Source organism: Triturus cristatus, chromosome 10 (genome assembly GCF_964204655.1).
Source record: "Triturus cristatus chromosome 10, aTriCri1.1, whole genome shotgun sequence".
In the NCBI taxonomy this organism is placed as follows: domain Eukaryota; kingdom Metazoa; phylum Chordata; class Amphibia; order Caudata; family Salamandridae; genus Triturus; species Triturus cristatus.
The window spans coordinates 795,358,207-795,384,063 of record NC_140593.1 but is presented as its reverse complement, the minus strand read 5'-3'; the positions used below and the strand labels follow the sequence as shown (position 1 = coordinate 795,384,063).

General features: G+C 43.9%; 1 protein-coding gene across 4 annotated transcripts in view; it reads left to right on the top strand.

Moving 5' to 3' along the window:
- LOC146790006 (uncharacterized) overlaps positions 1 to 25,857 on the top strand; it is a 195,658-nt gene that overhangs the window by 157,170 nt on the left and 12,631 nt on the right. The window lies entirely within an intron of this gene.

Genomic DNA, 25,857 nt, shown 5'->3' with positions numbered 1-25,857 from the left:
ATTTCGGAAGCGCTGCAACCTGTTGTGTAGAAAGGAGAAGAACCAATTTAGCATAGTGCCAGAGAGGCCCCTATTCTGTTCTAGAATGTCGAACAGGGTAGCATGGTTGATGGTGTCAAAGGCTGCTGACAGATCCAATAGGATTAAGAGGCAAGATTCATTCCGGTCCAGCGAGCAGAGGGCGTCATTAACAATATGGACCATGGCCGATTCTGTGCTGTGACCCGATCGGAAGCCACATTGGTACTGGTCAAGTAGTTGGACTTTTCAATGTGGTTGAGGAGCTGTAAGTGCACACATTTCTCTAGGAGTTTGGCCAGAGTTGGAATGTTGGAGATGGGGCAGTAGTCGTTGAGGTCGGACTTGTGGAAATTAGGTTTTTGTAGGATAGGGGTAACCTGACCAATTTTGAGGTGGTCAGACAGGAAGCCTTGCGAGAGAGAGGCATTGATTGTCTTTGTCCACAGTGGGAGTAAGAGGTGAATGGGCTTATTTAAGAATTTAGAACGGAAGAGATCAAAGAAGTGGTTGGAAACTTTCTAGGTCAGAAGATTCATCAACTGTTCTGAAACTTGTCCAGGAGGCATCATGTTTGAGTGAGAAGCTGTGGTTAAATGGGCGAGCGTCTAGGTCTGTTGTGGGGGAGTGTGAGAAGAGTTGGGGCAGAAGGAGACTGAGAGTAGTCTGGATGTCGTTGGTGATTAGCGACATTTCTCAATGAAAAAAGAGGCAAAAGTTTCACTCTTAGAGGGTACACTATTGTTTGAGGAAGCAGGATCGCTTTTGCAGGTGGATTGATTTTTGATCATTTCGAACAGTTTCTTAGGTCAATTGGTGTCCGTGTCAAGTTGATTTTGAAAGAATGCTGCTTTGGAGTTACAATGTGCCTATTGTAGGCATGGTGCTTTTGAGGGAGGAGTGTGATGTTAGTCAAGGAGGGGGTGTGTCTACAAACTCTTTCACCAATCCTAAGGAGACGCCGTTCTTTATTAAGATCACTTTTCAACCAGGGGTTGGATCGTTTGGACAGGATTCTTTTTAGTTGTTTGAGGGCTAAGGAATCCAGGATGATTGACATAGAGTTGAAGTAGTGATCAGTGAGATCTTGGACATCTACCATGGTGAGAGATTGAAGCAGGGTTTCACAGCTCTCAGTGGATATAGAGAGAGAGTTAATGATACATGTGTCACAGGTCCAGTGTTTGGCTTTCTTGGGTAGTCCCTTGGAGGTGATTGCTTTAATATTTAGGGAGAATGTGATGCACTGGTGGTCGAACTAATCACAAGGGAGAATAGAGTCAATATGTCAGGTGTTCTGTTTAGCTATGATTAGGTCAAGGGTAGCTCCTTTCTGATGGGTCGGACCGTTGCAGGCCTGGATGAGGTTGAGGTCCTGGAGGAAGGAACCTGTTTATGAATGGGTAATCAATGTTGTTCCAGTGGATGTTGAAGTCACCAAGGAAGATCTGGTTGATGGGATCGTCATTGTTGGAGGCGATAACCTCCATGATCTGTTGGATAAAAGAATGATTACCCCCAGGGGGATGATAGAATGAGCAGAGGGAGCATTTGGAATTGCAGGTGGTGAAGATGTCGATCTTAAGGTACTCAGGTGAGGTCAGAGAAAAAGTGGGAGATTGTTTCACTGAGAGCGAAGATCTGTAAATACAGGCTAGGCCACCCCCAGTACATCTAAGGCGATATAACCAGATGATGCTATAACTAGGAGGGACCAAGATGTCCTGGGAGTGGCTGGAGGACTCATTTAAATGCATCAGAAAACCTGGGTGAGGATTAAAACAAGCGCCACAACAGTATCTGCAAAAATCGCAACTAAAAATGGTTTAAAGCAAGGCTGCGTATTAGCCCCACTACTATTTAATCTCTACACTGCTGATCTGCCATAAGAACTGGCAAGCGCAACCTTGGTCACCCCAAAATTGTGTGGCACACGACTACAGATTATGCAATACACTGATGATATTATTATCATGGACCATACAAAAATGGGTCTACAAAGAGCGCTCACTGCCCTTAACACATATAATATAAAAAACAACCTTCTGATGAACGAATCAAAAACCAAAGTCATGATCTTTGGGAAATACAAAAAAAAGAAAAATCTGTCTTGGCGAGCAGGCGGTCTACTTATTACAACCTGTACCAGTTACAATTACCTAGGAGTCTGGTTCAATGAAAAGGCTAATCAAGTATCCCATCTTAAACATCTTTGGCCCAAGGGAGCAGGCGTTATATACAGTCGGCGCTTGAATCGGCACTTGCACAGCCCTACAGCCGAGCCAATTTTGAGGCTTCTTCGCGCCAAACTGCTCCCGGCAGTGTCCAATGGCCACCTGGCTTTCCCTGGCAAAATGGATATATTTCTAGCAAAATATCAAATAAAGGCTTACAAGAAAATATTTTCGGTTCCCCAGCATGCTAGGAGGACGAGACTGAGACTCGAGCTGGGCCTGGAAAGCGCAGATCTTCACTGCCTGGGAGATTTAATTAAATTCTACATCCACACTCTACGTGCACCTGCTCAATCTATGAAAGAACAATTGCAATCAGTATTCACGGACGAACTTTCTCCTTGGTACAGACAGCTGCACGTGGCCATCTCCACATTAAAGATTGAAATCACCAACTTTACTAATCCAATCATTTCCCTGCCAGTGTGGAAAAAAACGATAAATAACCAAGTCACCTTAGTGTCATTTGAGAGAGATGTTGCTCGGCTTCCAAAACAATCGCTCCTTGCAGCTTTGAATGACTCGTATATCAAGGGGAAAACTCAACCATATTTTAGCTGCTCTCTTCAATCACTGACTCGTAATAAAATTATTTATATGAGGCTGCTAGCACTCCCAATTCATGACTTCAACCCGCTGTGGGCTCGGAAGAATGGCCAGCTAACATGTAGGCTCTTCAACTATCCATATGAGTCCTGGTTTCATCTGTTATGTTGTTACCCTCACCTTGCCAATTACCGTCGACGCCTACTGGCCCCAGTTTACCGGGAAAAGTTACTGAAACATTGCAGGGAAGCATCGGATTTATGCTTCAGTAATAACTCAGCCCAAGTCTTAGCAAGAGCTGCGAAGTTTGTTAATATTATCCTAATTGCATTGCATAATGCTCAGCATTAAGAAACTGTCAAACTCTATCCTTACTTGCATATATGAACGTCGATACAAGTCAAACTCTTTATGATAAGCACTGTGACACTTAATTTAAATACAGCTGATTTATAAATGTATACATAACTTTTCTTTTTCTTCTGCTTTTATTAACTTTTATATTTTAATCCTGGAATTTTATTAATACGTTTGTATGTTATGGTTTTAATTAACTGTAATAATAAACTTACTAAGTTTGTAGACTCATTTAAATAAAGCTTCCGTTAGCATGAGGATGTCAAGGTCCTGGTTGAGGGTAAGAGCAGCTACATCAGCCACGTGTTTCACCGCTGAGCGGCAGTTTAGTTGTGAACGTTTCAGGGGTGAAGTAGAGGGAGCCATATTAGAGGGCGTGAGGGACACTAGAGCTGGGGTGAGGTTTCATACATGTATAGACCTAATCTTAGGATGGGATGACCTGGGTAGGTGGGCGGTGAAAGTCTCGATTTTAAAGGCGGGGGGACATGAGTTGGGAGACTTCAAAGTGGTGCCAGGATGGGAGGGAACAGCTGGGGAAGCGTTATAGGAGTTTAAGAGGTCGCGTAAATCAACTTTAGATAGCTGTCTTACTAGCCAAGCGGGCCAAAAGGGGTGATTGTGGAAGGAAATGGTCTTGTAGGAAGGCTGAGAGCTCACAGCACAAGCAAGGGAAGGTCTGAGTATTGATTGGGGCAGTGGAGGTGTTATTAGGTAGGTAGTGGGTTTGGTGGGGAGACATTTGTGTTTAAGGTAGGATGTGATACGGACGAGTTTGAGAATTTAGGCTCGGATCAGATGCAGTTCAGAGCTTATAGTGTCAAGCATAGAGTCATGTGACGTATAACTAAGAGGTTTTAGTTAGAGGGGAGCACAGGAGTGTTAGGGAGTCCCCTCGCAAGTAGGAGGGCTGGTGTCCGTGAGGTTTACCACTGGAGCATTGGTGGTGATTGGGTGAAAGTAGGTGGGGGGTGGATAGGTCCTGTTGCTGGGAGTCTGAATATGGGGGCTGTGAAGGGGGCCGAAGTGATGATGTCAGACGGGTGAGGAGAGGGGGGTAGGGGATGTGCATTGAAGTGACATCCTGGAGGTGGTATGGGGGGAGTAGGAGTTCTCGGGAGTGGGTGTGGTGTAAAGGGCACCAGGGGAGACCGAGGACTGGTAGAAGGTCAACTGGGGAGATGCATATTAGTTGGGGGATGGTGGGCTGGGGGTGGAAGAGGGTAAGGTGTTTTCTAAAGGAGGGGAGTCAAAGGGGGAGGCGAGTGGGTAGGAGAGGGAATGGTCGATTCAAGATTGTATTTAAGATAGGGGAAACACCAGCAGAAGAGTTCTAGGTTGTGATCTGAGGAATTGATGGGTACGGTGCCGTTGTTGTAGATGGAGATTGTGGCGTTACCATGAAACGGCGCAAAGCGCAATAGTAAGTTAATGGCCATGAGGTATGTTTTTTGGATGATGGTGTTGTAGAGCGAGGAAGAGAGAACAATCCTCCATTTGGCGTGTTGGATGGTTGAGAAGATGAGGTCGCTGATTAGGGTATCCTTGTTGTGGCAAGAGTAGCTGTCAATCACAACAGTTTCTTTTCTAAGGTGGAGGATTTTGTTTAAGTTTATTCCTGTTTTTTTTTTGTTAGGTTGGAAGGGTAGTTAATTACCAACGAGTCATTTCCTGAGAGGATTAGCACAGTTGTCAGCAAAATTGCGTTGTCTGGGTCCACGATGGGTGAGGGGGCAGAGTACGTGTGAGGAGTATGACAGGCCTAACAAGGGGGCCGTTGAGCAAGCAGGGGAGTAGGAAGTAGGTGTAACAGTAGAGGAGGTAAAGTATTGAAGTTATTGCACTATCAAGTTAGTGAGGGCAGAGGGTCCTACGGCACAGATGCACGGCGCTTATTGGGGACTTTGCATATAGGACCTTGGTAAGGAATGTTAACTTTTTAAAAGAAGAACTAGGAGATGGGGAAGAGATTAGAAGGCAAAGACAATGAGCTGGAAGAACGTGATATGTTTGTATGACAACACACCGTGTCACAATAGCAGAATAGGCAATAAGTAACAGCATCGACATAGGGTTACAGTGCATAAATAGTGAAGGTCATACTGTGGCGATAGTTAACAGCATTGATGGGGATCATCGTGTGATCACAGGTAAACAGTGTAGGGATAGGTGGCAGAATCGACAAGATAAAAGCAGCGACAAAAAGAACACAGTGTGAGCAATAGTAGAGGTAGGGTAGGCAAAGTGAGGAACATATGCTTGCAAGAGCTAGTAAACACATCAAGCGCAGAGAAACAAATCAAGAAAATTGGTGTAGGTATACAATACCAGTGTTTTTGTTTTTTCTCTAGCTGAGAAAGATCATGCCGCAAACCCATATTAGCCTAGGGTAAACAGGAGCCATAGTGTAGGTAATAGATAATAGCAATAGCGTGAGAAAAAAAGGAAAAACAAATTACTAACAAAAGGAACCAGTATGGGCATAGGTGGAAAAACTCATCAAATAGGCACGAGTGTCAGTCACATCGTCATTATGCTGGTTATGCGGGCATAGGAAGAAAAACACAACTCGTGAAGGAGCATAGGCTGAGTTTGAACTGAAAAAGGTAGACCAATGAAATCTCTTCCAACTGAGTGTCCAGCCCGAAGTACAGTCAAGCTCTTGAAGTAGCCCAATGAACCTACTGGAGAGGTAGCCCGGGACAAAATGGGTGGATAACAGACAGAAACCAACCCTAGGCATCCATGATGGGGGAGAAATCGAGGGCGATAAACTCTGCTTGTCCCCGGAGCATGATGAGGTGTAGTGTGAGGCGTGCCTGGCCGTTTGCTCGAAGAAGACACTTCAGCAGCGGAGGGAAGGATGTTGAGCCCTCTCTACCATGCAGACACAACATGCCGCAGATGTGCCTATTATTTTTGGTGAGCAGTTGGTAGAGACGAAAGAGGAGACTGAGGATGCTGAGGCACAGGCAGTGCTGATGGACATCTCTATACTGCTGGCTAGCAGTGGTGAAGGCTCTGTTTCTGACCCCTCCACATCACAAGGCCACGTGAGTGCACCGGCGAACACCTCCCACACCCCTGCAAAAACAGCTAAGGTGGCTCTCGGAACCCCTCTGCACTTGGGCAATGGTGGTCTCAGAAAAGGCTAAGGGAGCACACTCCAGTCCTTCTGCCTGCAAAATATTCAACAAATGTCTAAGTGTTTAAGACTATAAAGGTCTCCTCTGTGCCGGTACCAAAAAAAAAAAGGAATTGGCACCTCTGAATAACCAAAAGGTGTCTGAGCCGAAATAGCCACAATCAGACCCAAAAGCACCTTTTGCGCTGAAACACCCAAAGTTACCTTCGGGGCTAAAAGATCCAAAGACATCGTCAGCACCAAACCACCATCAGTCGCCAAAATCATCATCGGTGTCCAAAATCCAATTGGAGCCGAAACTACCCTCAACGTCAAAAAAGACAAAGACACAGTGTCAGAGCCAAAACAGTGGACTGTTCAGCCAATTTTTGAAAAAGCTTCAAAGTAAACTTCATAAAGTACAAAGGACTTTTTTTTATTTATCTGGACACTGGCAAACTAGGGGCAAAACCGCCTCCAACTATAACTGACACTTCCAAAAAGGAGGAAGTCATATTACTCTTAGCCACCTATACTTCTGTATGAATCAATACAAGTAAATCAGTTTTTGAGAAAGACCTACTGAGTGTATAAATCAGGACTCCTTGAGTATTTTGCCTGCTGACACGCTCATTTGCGTGGCACACCTGCATACTGGGAGTATAGGTGGCTGGTAGTAACACAAATGAACGCATATATTGATACCCCATCACTGTATAGATTAGGTTTTTATGGTCCTGAAGAAAAGCTGCTAGATCATTCACATGACTAAATTAGGCTTGAAACATGTCGACCTTCAGCTACGTTAGATAATCACTTCTAGTAGGTGGCACCACATATTTTAACATAGGCAGTAGGACTCAATCATTAAAATATTTCTATAGAGGACCCCTTTCCTATTTTATCCCAGTCTATCACATATATACTTAAAATACACCAATCTACTATTCCACCCACACACCCACACTTCACCATATGGATTATAGTAGGTTCTCCGGTAAAGAGCACCCATTGAGGGTGCCCGTCGGGCATTGCAGCGCCGGCCCAATGTGGAACAAAAGCCCCATGATGAAGCATGACACCTGTCTAGGTGTGTGGGGGCATTTGTTCCTACAGAGTAATGCTCCCTGCAGACTCTGTGGAACTTAACTGACCTAAGCAGACAAATCCGTACTTACTAGGAACTGCATACCCCTGTGATCTTGATTAGCTGATCGGAGCATGTATGCTAGACTTTTATGCGCTCCGAGTCCCTCCCTCTCGATTTATAAATATTGAAGCACCCAGTTAAGTCCAGTGTGATAACACCCAGAGGGGACACAAAAATACAAGGCATGTCCATCAGACCCAGAAGATATCAAAGGTTAAGTTCCCCCTGATTCATTAGTAGTCCACACAGTAAGGAAGCGGGCCAATTCCCAGGGCATTGGAGATGCTCCTCCAACGGACAAAGAGAGTAAAGAACTACGATGTGGTAGGGAAACGTGTGACTGCACAAGCAGCTAATCACCTATGCATTGCTAATTCTGTAGGTTTACTTTTGTGTTATAACAGAGCCCAATGGGACGAGATGCAAGAGTTATTGCAGCATCTCCCTGAACATTATTGCATAAGAGGGGACTCAATTGGTAGAGTAAGGAAAAATCATTTCCAATACCACCATGCAATGCGCACTTGATTCTGCCAATACCAGTGTACAGGAAGTGAATATTAATATTCTCATTAGGTGCCATGCATTGTTTATGGTCTCAGGCTTTAAGCCTGTTGTATAACATCTTCTAAATCTACCTTTTGATGGTCAAAATGTATTTGGACCACAGGTAGATGACATGTTCTATAAACTGAAAAAAGATACAAATACAGTCTTACAACCTTTCCATCATAGAACCCCCTTTCAGAGGGGGCAGTATAGAGGTGCAACAAGACCTGACACATCTACAGATTCAGGCAAAGCCCAAAAACAGCTGGGTTCCTGTCAGGCCCAATACTCCAGAGAAACCTACTATGGATCACATTATAAAAATTATCGAGGAAGAGATTGTGGTTCCACCTCTAAATCCACCACACTTACCAAACAGTGACAAGCTAAGCCTCCACCCTCAACATATAGCACCAGGAGGGGAACAATTACAACAATGCCAACAACACTGGACTCAAATTACCACTGATCAGTGGGCTCTTGCTATCATCTAAGGAAGGTATTGCCTAGAGCTTACAAATACCCCACGCACAATGCTACCACGAACTCAAAATATTTCACCAGAACATCTCGGACTCCTCCCAGAGGAGGTTCAAGTTCTGCTTCAAAAAGGAGATACAGAAATAGTCCCCAGACAGCATCAGGGGCACAGAGTATACTGGCTATACTTCCTTATTCCCAAAAAAGATGGGATATTAAGGTTTATTCTAGACTATAAGCCACTCAACAGTTACATCTCCTCAGAACACGTTCACGTTGTCACACTACAGGACGTGATACCATTGCTATCACATGGAGAGTTCATGACAACGATAGACCTCAAAGACGCCTACTTCCACATTCCCATACATCCAGAGCACCATTGCTATCTCCATTTTCAAATCAACGGACAGCTCTACCAGTTCAAGGTGTTACCATTTGGAGTAACTACAGCTCCAAGGATATTGACCAACTGCCTCGTAGTAGTAGCAGCTCATCTCAAAAGGGAGGGGGGGCATATTTTCCCATATCTGGGTGATTGGCTCCTCAAAAGTCCCACCAAACAGTAATGTCTGCAGGACACACAACAGGTTCTCAACCTTCTACTCAAGTTAGGCTTTACACTCAACTCAGCAAAGTCTCACCTCAAACCTTTAAAACCTAGGCGCAATGTTAAAGTCAGTTACAGCTGTAGCATATCCCAGTTCGGAAAGGGTCCAAGAGTTCCAGGTAGCATTACCTCTATTTCAACCACATCGTCATGTCACAGTAAAGACAGTCATGAGTATTGTAGGAATGGTGGCATCATGCATATCCATAGTACCGAACACTTGACTTCACCTTCCACCCCACCATCACAAATCTGGAACCTTAGTATTGTTCTCACTAGATTCATGGGACCACCCTTTGAGCCTCTTCAGTCCTGCGATCTTCTATATCTAACTTAGAAGGTGGCTTTCTTAGTAACTATCAAGAATAAGTGAAATCCAAGCACATATATTAAAAGAGCCTTTCTTCTAAATATATTCAACAAAATTGGTACTTCGTACTACCCCAAAATTCCTACTTTAAAAAAACAAACATTTTTAAAGAGTTTTATATAGCACAAACTCTTTCTGAAGACATCCGGTATCAGAGCACTTTACATGAGCACCAGTTTCGTTACCCATAGACACATTCATTTTTGTTAGGCACAGGGAGATTAAGTGATTTGCCCAGAATCACAGGATATTGAGCGTCTTGCCGAGACTCTAATCCGGTTCCCCAGCTTTTGAAGTCGACAGCTTTAGCTGTAAGGCCACATCCTCTCCCCTGACCTAATCTAAAGTAGTGTCAGATTTCAATGCGAACCTAATAACAGAGCAATCTGTTTTCTTTCCAAAACTGGATTCAATAGCAGAAAGAGCTCTTCACGTATTAGATGTTTAAAGGGCATTAATGTTTAAACTAAACCTCTTTGCAAAACACAACTCTTTGTTGAACTTGCAAAGCCACAACAAGGTTCTCCAATATTTAAAGCAGGAATAGCAGATGATAGTTAGATGTAGTCAGACTTGCTAGCATAAAGCAAACAGAGTATACTACCTGTAACTCCAAGAGCGAAGGTTGCAGCACCCAATTTATAACCCTCCCTCCCCAAAGAGTCTGAGATTGAGACAAATGATATAGTGCAACACCATTCTTTCAGGATATTTATTAGCATATTTAATGGCATGCCCAGTATAGAGCGATTTGACGCCCTGTCAGGTATAGTAAGCGCTATATAAATACAATTAAAATTTTAGTTTTTTAAGAAAAACAGAATTTCCACATACACCTTACAACTGCCTAATACAGAGAAGGAATGCAGGGAACACTTCTTCAAGTAATTGGTTTTTGATTGGTTTGGGGAGGAAATAGTGTCAAATCTTTCTCCATAGTAAAAGGAGAGGAAAGTCTTTGTGCTGACATCTACGTTAGCCTTCACACACAACAGCAGAGGGGCTGAATCTGGTGCAACATACAAAGCTGCCGGATTTAGGACTGGAGACACAGGATTGAACCTTTGTGTCAGCCCTCCCCGATCATACCAAATTAAATGCTTATTAAAATTAAACAATATCACAACAAAATAGGAAATAAATTCCATAGCAAATGGTTGAACTTGCTTTAGCGTACTGAACGAGTCGAGGATCATGCCGTGTAATGAGGAAGTGTTGCATTGGGATGAAGTACTGGGTAATTTAGGAACCCAGCGGTGCCAGGGGTAGCACCCTATGACTTCGAGTTCTTCCTGTCTTGGACCACAGAAACACAGAGTCTTGCGGTGGCGTCAAAGATCGTTTTATTATTGACTGCAGCCAGTAACAGCAATCCTAGAAGTACACACGGGTATGTTCTCAGGAGACTGCTCAAACTTACAGAAACGGCCTTCTCCTATTATACAAAATATCATGCTTCAGGCACACATTCCTCGTTTTACGATATGGTCATTCATGTGTATTCATTACAAACGAAAAGGCAGAGTCATGATGACCATCCCACATTCCAGTTCAGCCAGCCCACAATTATTTACCCAGCAAGGCTCAGATCCCTCATCAGATACCAGCAGACCCCAATAAACACGGGCACCTCCTGTTTGTAAAACAAGCCATAAAGCAGGAAGAGTCAGATGTGAAAGAGATTAGCCGGAGGCTTGTGTGGGATGAAAAGGCTTTATGGTGTGTCAAACCCTGATGCTAATCACAGGTGGCCGTAGGACGGGGAGCTCGTGAGACCGGAATGGCCTGGGGCGGTGGAGCCAAATTGCACAGGTCACAGAGAAGTCAAATAGAAGGCACATGTGTCCTGAAGGCCTGTGCATGTCCTTAATGCGCAGCCTATGTGAGGGAAACCATAAGATGGCTACCGCTCCAAAATGAAACCCACGAAGTCAATGTATAATATCGTATACAAAGTGAATTTATCGATGAAACGGTATGCAAAACACTTGTACTGCATTGGCCATTCGCGGTTCGCTGATACCGAAATAGGCAGGGTAGGGCCATGCCTCCTACATGGTCCCACAATTTAAAGTACCACAGACCCTCCTTTTGCCCTTACATAGGCAATAACTACACTCATATTAATCCGAGTCCAGGTCTATATTCATAAGGTCATGGAGATGTTGCTGTAGCATCATCCTATTACTTAGCTCGTCCCTCGATACAGGTTTCCTTACACATAATGTAACACAGAGGCCACATATCACGGGAGCACACTGTACACACAGACAGAACGGGAAAAGAATGGCTAAGATCATTCCAATGACCATCAGAATCTTCCAACCCCAGGCAGATATCAGTTCCCAGAACCACCCCATCAGTGACCAATCTCCTTTATCCACGTGAATAGATTCAGATATTTTATGCAGTTTGGAGATGGCTTGATAAACTGTTGGAGCGTTATCTGGTATGAAAATGCAACAGCTAGATTGGATGACCTTACATACCCCACCACGGTCTGCAAGTATGACGTCTAGAACCATACGGTTTTGCAAAGTCATGAGGCGATCCGCTTGGAGCTCAGCTGTCAAATTGCCAAGGGCACCAGCCGTTACATTGACAGTGGATTCAACCACACGAGTCAGTTGTCTCAGGTTCCTACTATTGACCATCGGTCCCCAAAATGGCAGGAAACCCAAAAAGAAGTCTCCCGCTTCCTGACCGGCAGTATCCTCCTGACTAACAACGCCTCTCACAACTCTGGTCTTGTGATAATCAGAGGCAGCAGTAAATGTTGGCGGTAGCAAGTTTGCAATATAACATGTGCCCGAGAAATCAGGGGGCAACCATGTATATGCTCGGTCATTGCAAACAAAATATTTACCCTTGGCAGCCAAAAACACAGGGGAAAACTGTGATGGAAAAGTGTACGTTTCAGTACAGTCACTTTTCCCCAGTTGAGCTCTTGGATTCTGACCATTACCTTGTAAACAGAACCGACCTATGTGGGGTACGACCCAAATTGGGGATGACATTTTTCGCTGCCTTTCACCCAGACTAATGCTATACCCCGTCGCGTTCCAACCTACATAAGCTCGCAATTCATCCTTGGGAATAGATGAGTATGCGTCGATATCTCTGCTCATATCAGCAACTCCTTTCATTAAGGCCTTATTGTTTGTGCTAGGTCTGATGGAACGCGGTTGTCGCGGGGAGTAGGCATCTAATGCAAAAAGAAACATGGTCTGGAATGCCCATGACGCTCCATTATAGCTATACGGCAGCACTAGATATGGGATACCCTTATTAATGGTATGTGGCATTAAACCACACACCCAGCAATTGGTTGTATTCATAACTAGTTGGTGCTGGTGCAGAAGTTGAATAAACGAGTTGTTTATGAACTCAGACCGTCTAGCTTGTTTGTGTTCAGGCAGAGGGTGGAAAGAGTGTAAGGAGACAGTAGGAGGAGGTATAGGCTGTACAGTGGGTGCAAATGGCACTTGAGAGGAGAAGAATACATAACCTACAGTAAACACTATCATACTAAATAGTATAAACAGACATAATAATACAAAACGTTTGCTCTTCATTATTTTACATATTTTCGTCTTAAAGTTCATTTCCTCAGCGGGTCTCTCCATCTTGAAAAACTCCATCCTCTAATCGTGCCGCTCGCGGCCGGTGAGTATCTTCTGCTAAGGAGTACGCCTGTCAGTCCAGGGAACGCCCCAGACCAACCAGAACCGTTGACCTAACGTCTTCGGCCTGTACCCCGAAGTCTTGGCACCGCGACCCTGCAGCTGAACCCGGATGGTGGTTCGAAAAACAAAAATCAAAAAGTCCTTCAGATGGGAGAGCTATAATATCAAAAAATAGTAAGGGAAGGGAATTTTTATTTGTCCATAGGCCTTGGCCTCAAGTTATAGCGAATTCGGCCAGGTACTGTCTGGTCTTGAAACAAGAGTTCAGGCTCTGTGGTGTCTATTCGAATTGATGGTGGCACAGCTTCCTGCAAAATATCGTCGGTTTCTCGTTCTGAAGTCGTTCCCTTTACACGTGCATCACTAAATGGCACAAAACGGGGGACAGTGTCAGTTTCAGAATCAGCGATACCCTCCTGGACCCACCGGTCATATGGTAGAGGCAAAGGGACCCGTTTGCAGTGGGCGCCGTGTATCCAATTCTTTTTCCCTCTCACTCAAACCGCTGATCTTGTCGATAGAAGCACGAGGTGAGGGCCGATCCAACGGGGCTCATCATTGTTCTTTCGTTGAAAGTTTTTAATAAGCACCCACGAGCCAGGGTCGATAGGGTGTCCTGGAGCTTCAGAGGCCTGCGGCAGAGTATCGTGCACCTGTTGGTGTAAAACACGCAATTTAGCCGTCAATTCATACAGATAGTCAAGCAGTATTGGATGTTCGATTTCACTGAATTTTGTTGGTCTTGGCACACCCTATATGTTGGCTGGCCGGCCAAAAATGATCTCATAGGGACTAAGTCCCACTCGTGAATGCACAGTCATTCTTGTTGATAGGAGTGCTAAAGGCAGAGCGTCAGGCCATTTAAGACCGGAGCTCGCCTGGATTTTGGCCAATTTAAGTTTCAGAGTGCCATTGTAGCACTCTACTAGCCCAGCTGATTGGGGGTGATTTGCAGCGTGGAACTTCTGTTTAATGCCTAGTCCCTCACATACTTCTTTCATCACTCGACCCACAAATTGACTCCCATTATCACTCCAGACCATTCTCGGCATTCCAAACCTAGGGAAAAATTCTTTGACAAGGGCTTTAGCTGTGGACAAGGCGGTATTGTCTTTTAAAGGGTATGCTTCTATCCACTTTGAGAAGGCACAGACAACAACGAGTACATATTTTAAATTGTTGCACCTTTCCATGTGGATGAAATCTAGCTGCAAGACCTCGAACGGATACGTTGGAGGTGCAAAATGACCAGCTGGAGTTGGGGTTCCCCTACCAGGATTGTATTTCAGACACACCATGCAATTCATGACCACATTCTCTGCACATTTGGGAATTCCAGCGTTTTGCCATACTGGAGCCAACAACTTGCAAATCCCTTTTACACTAATATGGGCCATTCCATGAGCCATTGTCACCACTGCAAGCACATACGCATCGGGTAACAACCAACGCTGATGTTCTGACAAATCAACCCAGCAACCTTTTTCATCCAATCTACCCGTACTTTCTCTCCACTTGCTCAATTCCTTCTCTGTGGCTTCAGCTTGAAGGGACTTCACGCTCTCTATCGTGTCTTCACACATTCCAACATCACCAACCCATCTTGCAGGGCCTGCAACATACATTCGATTATTTACATTCTTTGCTGTTTCTTTCGCAACTTCATCAGCAAATGCATTACCACGACCAACATCATCGGTAACTTTCTTGTGCGCACTGCATTTCACAATCGCAACTTGTAGCGGCAAGGTCAGTGACTCAAGGAGATCATTCACCAACTGACCATTCTGAATTTTGGTTCCATACGAAGTCAGGAACCCACGTTCTTTCCACAATCGCCCAAAACTATGGGTCACGCCAAACGCATACTGACTATCTGTGTATATGTTCACCTTCATACCTTTCGACAACACACATGCTCTCGTAAGTGCAATTAGCTCTGCTGCTTGAGCCGAGTTATGTGGTATACGTGTGGTCTCAACAACCGTGTGCAAAGTCGTGACAGCATATGCAGCTGTCGAATCACCATTCGGAAGCTTGAAGCATGAACCATCCACCCATAAGGTACCATCACACTCAGTCAAGGCAGTAGCTTTAAGATCCACTCTCCCTTTTGTTTCCTCTTCTGTTCTAAACAGACAATCATGCTGTTCAATCTCTTCTGTGTCTGCTGCAATCGGCAATAAAGTAGCTGGATTCAATGTGTTGCATCTTTTTATGTGTACATGACTCGCTAATAGTGTCAACTCATAACCTGACAATCGAGCACTAGTTAAGTGCTGTGTCTTGGTCCTGTTCAACAACGTGTCCACTGCATGCGGAACCATCACAATTAACGTGTTATTCATTACTAACCCAGCAGACTGTCGAATAGAGACAGCTGCTGCCGCTGTGGCTCTCAAACAACTTGGCAAGGCCTTAGCTACCGGATCCAAGGTCGATGAAAAATACGCACATGGGCGCTGTTTGTCTCCAAAAGACTGTGTCAACACTGACAATGCACAACCTTCTTTCTCGTGAACATACAATGTAAAAGGCTTGCTGTAGTCGGGAGTGCCCAACACAGGAGCTGAACATAATGCCTCACGCAATTCAGAAAAACTTTTCTGACACTCTTCAGACCATGGGACGAGATTCGGTGTATCTTTACATGTCAATGCTATTAAAGGTTTTGCCAGCAAAGAAAAACTCGGGATCCACTGCCTACAGTAGGAAGTAATACCCAAGAAAGCACGCACTTCTCTCTGTGTTCTTGGCACGCTCAATTTTGCAATGGCCTGAATTCTTTCTGGGGTCAGTTTCCTTCCCTCCTTCGAAAAGAGATGACCTAAGTAGGTCACTTCTTGTCGACAATATTGCAGTTTTGAGAGAGACACTTTGTGGTGGAAGGCAGACAAATGACGCAACAATGACACGTAGCTTCTTTACAAATCTCCTCAGTATCCGCGGCGATTAGTAAATCGTCAACATACTGGATAAGGGTGGCACCACTAGGTAAAACAATTGCATCAAGCTGTGCTTTTAAAGCTTGGCTGTATATTGATGGGCTTTCACAGTAGCCCTGAGGAGCGCGTTTAAAACGGAAGCTACGACCTCCTAAACTGAAGCCAAAAATGTCCCTGCTTTCCTCTGCAATTGGGATGCTAAAGAAAGCATTCTTTAAATCAATCACTGAGAACCAAGCAGCGGATGCTGGAATCATAGTTAACAAAGCAGTTATATCAGGGACAACTGGAAACTGTGGCACAACAATCTTATTTACCTCTCTAAGATCGATCACAAATCTGTAAACAGGTGGCTGTGAAGGGTCAGTACGTTTTAAAACAGGCAAAACCGGGCTATTGCAAACGTTACCTCTTGTCTCTTCAATTACATCCTTTTCAATCAGATCATGGATAATCGCTAGCAACGCTTTTTCGCCCTCATTAGAGATCTTGTACTGGGGAATGCGTGGCAATTTAACATTGGCTTTCAAAGTTACCAAGTATGGCGGTATTTTCAAAAGGCCCACATCATTAAGACCAGAAGCCCAAAGAGCATCTGGAAGAGATGACAATTAATTCAGCTGGCAGTTCATTCCTTGACAAATACATTGGAGAAATCACTTCCCTACCCAGTGTAAGTTGTACTCCCGAGGGGGAACAATATAATGTCGCATGTAATCTCTTTAACAAATCTAATCCTAACAGGTTCTCACCACAACCTGTCGTTAGGATAAGGGGTGCTTCCAGTTCATAAGGTCCAACAGACCAACAGAAAGGGGCATAGGACTAGAGATTGGGTTCCTAACCGGGGCGCCAGAAAAACCTACTGAAACATTCGTGTCGCCAGACAAAGGTGCGCCAGGGAGTTTTGAATGCATAATTGAACTTTTTGCAGCACCAGTATCCAACAGAAAAGGTTCTGACACACCCGCTGTAGTCACCTTGACATACAGCCCACTTTGATCCACTGGCACTGAAACAACTCCCTCTCTTTGTCTACGGCTATCCTAGTAATCATTGCTTTCTACATTTTCATCCTCTGCATAATAGTCATTGTTATAGTACTGAGCTGTCCTACCAGTTGCATTGGCTTGCTGATCAAAACTATTAATCGTATTTTGAGATGGAAGAGGACGCGCGTTCTGGGGACCACTCCCGCGTCCCCTACCCCTAGGAGCTTGTCGACCACCTCTACCTCTGGTGCTAAAAGTGCCATTAGCGCGCTGTAACAGAATAGGACAACTATACTTGAAATTACCCTCTTCCTTGCAATATGAACATTGATTAGGGCCTACAGGAACGCGCGGTTGAGAATACTCGTACCTTTGCACGTTTCTCTGAAACTGTGGCTGTTGCTGATAATTACTCTGGCCACCACGTGGCGGGTAAGCTTGCTGTAAAAGAACCTTAGTTTTTAATTCTTTCATTTTCTTCTCTGATTTATCTTTCTCATCCTTCTCTCTATTTTCGTAATACTGTGCAGTAGCCAGTATTTGCGCTGATGAGGAAACAGCCCAAGAACTCTCTGAATCTTTTAACTTCTTACACAACTCGGGAAGCAGATTATGCACAAATTTATCAACAAATAATCGTTGACCACCTTCAGTACTCATATCTTGACCACTGTGGTCAATAAATGTTTCTTCAAACCTTGTAAAGAAATCAGACACTGTTTCATCTTTCTTTTGTTTGCAAGCCGATAGTTTATCCCAATTCACACGCATCGCGGGCATTAAAGTTTTCATGTAGGTGATAATTCTACCAGGGAGTTCTGCTACTAAGGGCTCAGGTTTCGCACCACCAACTTGTCTAGTGTCTGCAGCAATGATATTAGCCCATGTGCCGCCTAGTTCTGCATCGTGATCTACATTACGAATTGATCCCCACAAAGGCTGTGGAACAACATTCCCAAACAACATATCTATGTCGGCTAGATTCATGATACATGATCCTGCCGTCTGTGACAGCTCCTTATAATATCATGCAGGGTTTTTACGGGGGTCAGGCAACGTCTGTTTAAGCGCTATTACTTCAGATCGTTTCCAAGGGACATGCACCCAAACACGCTGGAAATGGGCTGGAGCAGCAGCAATGCCGCGACCGGCGTCAGCCACAACGGCTTCCTTCCATACCGGAGGGACTTCTCTCATGGGGTATTGTCGTGCTTTTACCTTTTTCCCTACGGGTAACTCCTGTTCGAACAATGACTGATGGCAATCATCATTCCTGAAGGACAGTAAAGTCGCAACTGCTTTATCTACATCGGGACCTACAATCATACCTTTTCCAAAATCAAATCGTACTCGACACAACTCCTGTGAGCTTGTGTCTCTGCCATGATCTTCCAATTCCTCACAGAGGAATTCACACATTTTCTCAAACACATACCTCTGTTTTGGGGCTTCCCATTGGTGAAAAACATTAACAACTGACTCTACATCATAGAGTGAAGAAAAAACAATCCACCTACGTGCCATATGGTCTAATACCTCTTTCTCTCCAGAATCAGGCAGCTGACTACGCAACTGCTTACGCTGTGAACCAGGGGTCATACTAGATGACCCAAAGAGAGGCGACATTAAACTAGTGACTACACTAGCTATTCGTTGTCGTGCAGAAGGAGAAGTTGAGGCAAGAACGGGGGGAAAGACAGAGGGAAGAAAAACGGGTGCAGATACAGGTACAGTGGTAGTATCAGGAAGAGCGCCAAGGGAGGCAGCTGATGTACTAGGCAAAGTCGCAGGAAGCGCAGAAGAGACAGGTAGCGAACTTGGCGGCCCTTGAGAGGGCTGCACCATAGGAGCTGGAGCCAGTTGAGGAGGAGCTGGCGGCTGCGGGAAGGCTTGCTGCGCATTAGCTGGAGGCTGCACATTTACGCGCTGTGGAGGCGCTGTAGCATTTTGCGCATAAGGGGGCGGCGAACTTAGCAAATGTGACATTAGGGAAACTTTCTCTTTCTCTTTTGACTCATCTTGTTGAAGGGGTGATAAAACTGGATAACATTTATCGATCCCTAGTTTACGCTGTCTATGTAACTGCTCATTCATTTGTTCCTCCTCATTATCTTTAAATTGTACAGCTGCTTGCATAACTGACATGCCTCTCTCTCTTTTGTTTTTCTTTGCTAACTTGATTTCCTTCTGTTTGGCTTCCTTTCGCCATAGGCGGAATGAATCAAACATCGCCGGCCGGGCTTTCTTTTTAAATAATTTAACTTCCAAATTGCCTAAGATATCTGTATCGAAACTACCATTTTGGGGCCATTTTAAAACACCGTCCTTTCTGGTGTATCGGATCCATACTTCATTATATGCAATGGGGCCCACGCCATGTTTTACATAAAGCTCATAAGTTGGAGTTCCAATTGGAGGAACCGGACACGAATCCTCTAATTGGGAATCCCTTTTACAACCCAAACAAAACAAGTTTCCAAATATACTAGAACCAGGCATCTTTGCTCACTAGTCTAGTTTCAAACTTCAAAGGATTATCAAAACGCGATAGTCTCGTGAATACACAAGTCCTTCGGCTTTGGCGCTTGCAAGCTCCAAATCAAAGCGATCCCGAAGGGATACCAAAACTAAGAACCAAACTAAGAATCAGGAGGCGCTCCACTTATACTTAACTGAGGTATCGATGACGTCACCAGAAGACTCGGTTAATCGTTTCGCTCTACCAAATTATCAAGGGTCCAAAACAGGGCGATAGTCAGGGCAGCAGTCCTTCGTAGCCATCAGCAAGCGGGGAACCTCGCAGCAAAGACTTTCGGACCACGTCGACATGCAGGGGTCGATGAAGTGGCGGCCTTCCTCCAGAATTTCCACACGAAGCTCCTCACGCACCTCTGGCTTGGACCAGTACCGCTGAAATCGCCCCACATTGGGCGCCAACTGAAGTACTGGGTAATTTAGGAACCCAGCGGTGCCAGGGGTAGCACCCTATGACTTCGAGTTCTTCCTGTCTTGGACCACAGAAACACAGAGTCTTGCGGTGGCGTCAAAGATCGTTTTATTATTGACTGCAGCCAGTAACAGCAATCCTAGAAGTACACACAGGTATGTTCTCAGGAGACTGCTCAAACTTACAGAAACGGCCTTCTCCTTATATACAAAATATCATGCTTCAGGCACACATTCCTCGTTTTACGATATGGTCATTCATGTGTATTCATTACAAACGAAAAGGCAGAGTCATGATGACCATCCCACATTCCAGTTCAGCCAGCCCACAATTATTTACCCAGCAAGGCTCAGATCCCTCATCAGATACCAGCAGACCCCAATAAACACGGGCACCTCCTGTTTGTAAAACAAGCCATAAAGCAGGAAGAGTCAGATGTGAAAGAGATTAGCCGGAGGCTTGTGTGGGATGAAAAGGCTTTATGGTGTGTCAAACCCTGATGCTAATCACAGGTGGCCGTAGGACGGGGAGCTCGTGAGACCGGAATGGCCTGGGGCGGTGGAGCCAAATTGCACAGGTCACAGAGAAGTCAAATAGAAGGCACATGTGTTCTGAAGGCCTGTGCATGTCCTTAATGCGCAGCCTATGTGAGGGCAACCATAAGATGGCTACCGCTCCAAAATGGAACCCACGAAGTCAATGTATAATATCGTATACAAAGTGAATTTATCGATGAAACGGTATGCAAAACACTTGTACATACTGCATTGGCCATTCGCGGTTCGCTGATACCGAAATAGGCAGGGTAGGGCCATGCCTCCTACGTGGTCCCACAATTTAAAGTACCACAGGGATGGGATGACCAACCAAAGGATAGGCTGCAAGCCCAGAGGGGAGGAGGTCCATTGCGCACCTGAAGGAGCATGGCCAGGTTGAGATGGACTGGGGCCGACCAAAATAAACAAATCATGAAATCGCCATTGGGCAGGAACAGACCCAGAAAGAAGGGACAAAGACCAATTGAAAACCAGCATTTCAAAAAGCCACAGGTAACAACCAATGGAAATTTCATGTGCATGCCAAAAGCCCACAAAATAGCTAACAACATGTCTTGCAGACAGCGCAAGTGCTGTAAGCCCGACCTAAATAGGAGCCTCAGTTGCCCTTTTAGTGAACACCGATATGGAGCTAAATGGAATAACCCGCATACACCACAGAACACTATTGTGCTGATGTCTTAGCTAATTAACAGGCTAGAGTGGATCAAGCACTAGCTAACCACCACTTTTTTAGAGCACTGCTTTACATTCGATGCTAAGCATATGTATCTACAGCCAACATGTGCTACAATTGGAATATGTTACCATAAATTTATATGCACCCACCCTCTTCCCTGCCAGCTATTGGTTAACGTATGTACTTGTTAATATATTACATGATCCTATGCTCATCATTTCTGTAACTACATTGCTCCTATACTAAACTCACCCAATGAGGTAAAAACAGTCTAACAAAGAAACCAATGATCATGCGCAACACAGGCTATAGGAGGAGTCGCTATATCTCATAACTCAAAAAACCTCTTAGAATAAAAGCAAGTTGTAAACGTCCGAGTCCAACACTATATGGCAGGGGTATGCTAAGCATATGGATCTACTGCACTACACGCTACAAATAGATGCTTACATGGTAAGTAACATATTCATTCATGTAGAGGCAGTTGAGGTTGTGACTGCTCTTCCATCTGGGTGAAGTTGTTTTTAGCTGCTTCTCTGAAAGGCTTTTGCTAGCCTTCTGCAACCTACATAATAGGCAGTACTGCAAAACGTCTGTTGCCCATGGGCTGGGTCTGCGAGGCATGCAAGCTGCATGTTCTTGTTCACTACTTCTTTGCCACCTCTTTCTCCATTTGCAAAGATATAAATACTAATCTGTGTTTTCTGTCTTCAGATTATCAAATTTATTCTTCAGTCCCTATCCAAGAAAATCACCAGTACCTCGAATAATGCCAATTTCCATGTCTATAAAATTAATTTAATTTCAACATTTAGAAGGTAAAAACCTGCGTTTTCTTCTTCTATGTTCTGACAAATGTCAACATCAGTGAGGCAAGAGCAGTCAGAAAAGTTAATGTTCCTTTTTGACCTATATTCTTCAAGCCTGGTTCAAATTATAAAAACAATTGCCAGTAGGATTTTGGGTGGTGTTTATCAAGGAATTACCACTTTTCAATGAGGAAAGTTTGCACAATGTCTGTGTTGCTCACAATATTTATGGCGTTTGCTTAAATAGTAAAGCAGAAACAGTGCCGTAAATCACTTGACCCACATATGTTTCATACTTCTCATAGTCATTGGAAGGGATCAGTCTCTATGGGGTGAACATGACTTGTTGCCTTGAATCCTATCATCAAATTCCCAAAAGCGTTCCCACAACCGTCACCACCTCCCCACTTATTACATCCTTCATTGACTAAAATATATTAGATTTTTGAGGAATATGTCTGTTTCTAATTTTTAAATAAGAAACCCATGTCGGAGAAAAAAGTAGTTGAGAAAATCTACAAATATCCCATCCGATGCCCCGTGCCAAAAGTGCACACCTTTCCCCCTTTTTTTAGGTCAAGCCTAGGCAGTGCATCCTCTGTCTGGAAGACCTGCTGTATTCCATACAGGACTGCAGTCCCACCTGCTGCCTTTCTATTGGTTCAGTGGATTGTTGCTCTTTTATGATGCCTCCTAAGTGGTACCTTCAGCGAAACCTCATTTCTGATTTCCACAGTAGAGCACCGCCTAACTACAGTTTCTTGCCGCTTGCAGGCCTCATGTGTTTTCGGGAAGAACTCTTTTTTCAAATTGTTGGAGCGCCCCACGCTTCACTTTATCTTGAAGTATGGCGAGCCTCGCCTTGCTTTTGTTCTGTAGGGCGCGGCTCACCCATGTCTATTTTTAATTTTTGTGAACATAACATTGTGTTACTTCTGCTGATACAGTTAATAGAGAAGGACGAGTGTTTTGTTTGCGTTGCCATTTAATCGCAGCGCTTTCACACACAAGGAGTTGGCCTAACGGCTAGGGCGGTCAACCTCGAATCTGGGGAACTGGGTTTAAGTCTTGGTAATGACGCTGAACATCCTGTGGTTCTAGGCAAATCACTTAATCTCCCCGTGCCTAATAAAAATTAAAGTGTGTCCTCATGTATAGTAACTGGTGCTATGTAAAGCTTATACCCGATTCGGGTCAAGTTTGCGCAAAAACCAACCAGCTTTCTCCTTGTCCGTCCACGTAAATCACTTCATCCCCCTGTGCCTCCGTCCTCTCCAAAACACTTCACAGGCGTCCTTGCTTGCATATTGCTACATTTTAAATCTCCCCGTGCTCTCCCCCGACCACCACCTCCCGCCCCTCTGTACTTATCACGTTAAACCCCTCCTCCCCACCACCCTGCTTTCACCATTTTCACAGTAAGCCCTCGTGATACCGAGATCCGAAGTCCCTGTAAGTCTAATTATTTTCAAATTTCCCTGTAAGTCGTTTTTATTTTCAAATATCTCTGTAAATCTTTATAGTTTCTAATCCTCATTAATATTCTTTTTTGTGCCACTAGTACAGCTGAGACTTAAGGTACAGTGTTGTACATTGATGAAGTGGGCAGGGAAGCAGAATGTTTGACGCTTTAAAAAGCCGAGCACCATTCGGCATGTACACAATAGGCAGGTTTACAAAATCCATGTTAAATCTGTCGGCGAAGCTGAGTTGCAGTGAGTGCATAAGAAGAGCTTCACTCCTGCAGGGAGGAAGTTGTTTACCAAATGGGCTATATGAGATCAGTCTTTTTATCTTAAAACCTACTCTCTCGTAATTAATAACGTAACCTGCTGGAATTCTCCTATGTAATTTTTGCATCAGATTCCCAGTTTCCTCTTTCGGTGTATAAATATATAATTTTTGTAGCAATTAATGACCGTTGCTTCTCTATACTTCCGATATTTGAAAGCAACCTTTTTGTTCTGTTGATATCTGTAAAATCATCCTTGCTTGTCTACTCAGGAGATATATTTCAATGTTGCCTCCTCTCGCACTTGGCTGCATAACTTCAAAAATTCTCAACTTCAGATATAATTCAAAAGGACCTTTCATGAAATGTTCAATCATAGGCACTCATATCATGCTGAAAAATAGTTATAATGTATATCCTTTTCTTTGTACATTTGTTTTACCAATATATTCTAGATTGTAGTAGCCACACCACTACATCCTATAAATACATTCTTACTGTTATTGTGGGTGATTATTGAATCATGGTATGAGAATTCTTTTAAAAAACAGTGCTGTTCCCACATCTCTGGTGTTCCTTATTTTGGCAGTCGGTTACTTAGAGCAGTTATTGAGGTATCTTTATTCGTGCATTTAAAACTGCATCTTAGTGACCATACATTCTTAGTAGTTATGTTTTGTCCGAGTGCAAAGATCGGATAGTCGATTGTCAACTATATTCTGCTGAGGATGTGCCAGGCTTTTGTTATTATTTCCTTAACCTTGTGGCTATTATTCAATGCTGTGATAACAATGGGGTCGTTTTTTTCTCTTTTTTGGGTGCCATCAGACTTTCCCTCGGAATACAGCATTCACAGTTTAAAGCTCTCAACAAAAGTCCCTTTGTACAGCAACTTTACTGCAGTTTCTCCAAGAGATCTTTGGCATTAGTGAGGTAGTTTTGTGAGTGAGATTAGGCGTGATACCCTTTTTCACCTTGTCCCTACTCTACAAATCTTCATTTATACTCATTATTAGCAGTACAGTCCTTTAGTAAACACTGGACAAATTAGTGCATGCCTACAATGAAGAGATGATGTTTTGGAAAGCATTATTTGTTTTATGGTTAAGAATTGTGATTAACAGTTTTGTTGAGGTGAATATCATTGTCTATAGCTTGGTGGCCAGTTTCATGTGTGGGGATCTGGTGCCCAAAGCAACAGCAAGTATGAAACCATTAGTTGCCTGTCTTCAAAAAGCTTAAGTGGGGAGCTCTAAAGCAGATTCTGGAAGTAAGCACCTTTCGTGGATATTTTGTTTGCAGATGATATTTTGCCATCCAGTGTTGTCCAAGGAAACAAAGCACATTTTGACCTAGTGAACGAAATATTTTTGGAATGTTTTAATCCTGTATATCACACTACACATTGAATTCCGCTGTGAATTTAGTGCTCAAGCAGTATGGAAGATGACAATGGCAAATAAGGTTGTGGAGTAAAGAGCAAGTAGTCCCACTTCTCCAACCAAGGTGCACAGATGCCTTCATTAATATGGTATAGTTACATTCAGTAGGGGAAGCTAAATACCCAAATCAAGGATACAAAGTTATTTCAAACAAGGTAAAGGTCTCCTGTCAGTCAAAGACAAGAAAGTTCCATTATCTAGACTGCACAGGTACTTCCCCAAAAGATTTGCTTATTCCAAAACTGGGGTAAAAAAATGCGTTCATCCAAAACCAGCACATTTTTTCCACTAAGACAGTGATCTTCAGCTAATCAGAAGAGACACTTTTACATAAGGACAATCAATAGATATAGATGCCTTCCACAAAGACAGCGGATTCTATCAAGCACAGCACACACATATCTTCATCTAAACTACACAAGGGCATCCATGTATGACTAAGAAACACTAAATTCCTACCAAAATAGATTCCTCTACCCAAGGCCAATTTTCAGCCAAATACAACTTGTCCTAAATAAATGTGGTTCTTTGCCAAAGCCTAAGAGTCATCTTTGGCCAGTTCCAGCAAAATAACTTCAACCAGAGCCACAAAAAGATACATTTGCTCACACTCATCCCATAATTTCAGAT